Source organism: Arachis hypogaea, chromosome 20 (genome assembly GCF_003086295.3).
Source record: "Arachis hypogaea cultivar Tifrunner chromosome 20, arahy.Tifrunner.gnm2.J5K5, whole genome shotgun sequence".
NCBI classification, from domain to species: Eukaryota; Viridiplantae; Streptophyta; class Magnoliopsida; order Fabales; family Fabaceae; genus Arachis; species Arachis hypogaea.
Window position 1 is genome coordinate 58,108,901 of NC_092055.1, and position 1,610 is coordinate 58,110,510.

Here is a 1,610-nt window from a genome sequence, read left to right on the forward strand (position 1 = left end):
TTTGAGTGCAGGGAGGTCAGAATCCAACAGCATCAGCAGTCCTTTTTCAGCCTGAATCAGATTTTTGCTCAGCTCCTTCAATTTCAGCCAGAAAAATACCTGAAATTACAGAAAAACACACAACTCATAGTAAAGTCCAGAAATATGAATTTTTCCTAAAAACTAATAGAAATAGACTAAAAACTAACTAAAACATACTCAAAACTATATGAAATTATCCCTAAAAAGCGTATAAAATATCCGCTCATCAACACCCCACCATGGTAATATCCTTTCAACCCTTTTTTCTTATAGCTTTTGTTTATTGAATTTTATCTCTTTGATTAGCTTTGTTACATTAAATTCTAGGCTTGATTTAGTGCATTTTATGTTTGATCATGTGTTTTTTGATGAATGATGTGTTTTGGGCTTGAAAACCCTTGATTGATATCATGGTTGACACCTTAGAGGCATAAAAATATTGCAGAAACAAAGTTCTGTGCGTGCGCACAGTCTTGTGCGTACGCACACTTCCCCTGTTTTTCCCCATCTGTGTGCGCACACAGCAGTGTACGTATGCACACCCGTTGTAACACGCTCTGTTCGTAGCGCTCGCACCCTCTATGCACGTGCACCCCACCACATTTTCATTCTGTTCATATGCACAAAATCCTGTGCGTATGATAAACCACTATTTTATGGTTTATATTGTGTTTAGTTGTGTGGTTTTATCAAATCTTTACCCACTTATTCATTAAATAAGCATGCATTTATAATTCCTTCCTAAAAATACTTTATGGTTGAAAACTTGCTTCTTAGAGACTTTTAATTTTGTATTTTAATTCTTCTTTATTCCATTCGATGCCATGATCTGTGTGCTAAGTGTTTCAGGCTTTATAGGGCATGAATGACTTGGAGATTAGGAAGGAAGCTTGCAAAAATGGAAGGAACACAAGAAATTAAGGAGATGACCAGCGGGAAGTCACGCGGGCGCATGGCTCACGCGGCCGCGGGATATAGAGGAAATTGCAGTGATGCAGACGCATGGCCCATGTGACCGCGCGGATTGGAAACTGCACCAGTGAAGCGAAGGAGTGGACGACGCGCACGCGTGGAATGGCAAAACACTGGATGACGCGAACGCCTGGATGACGCGATCGCGTGACATGCGCGATCTGCAGAATCTGCAGAATTCACTGGGGGCGATTTTGGGCCCTGTTTTGACCCAATTTTCGGCCCAGAAAAGCATATTAGAGCCAGGGAACATGCAGAGACAGAACACAACATTCATTCTACATAGTTTTAGTTTTAGATCTGATTTTACCTCTCCTCTAGGTTTTCTCTCTACATATTCATAGTCCTTAGGATTTGATTTTATTGCTTTGGGACATTGAGAAGAGTTATTACTTCCGTCAAGACTTCGTCATTCTAGTTTGTTTCTTTACTTGTCACTTACTCTTTCATCTTCTTTATTTACGCAGAGATACTCTTGGATTATTTCTAGAATTTATTTATACAAGAATTATTTTAATTTTTAATTGATCCTTTTGATTATTATTTATTATGTCTTTCAGTATTTCTCTTCCTTATTTTGTGAAATTTACATTCATAATGAGCGAGTAGTTCCATAA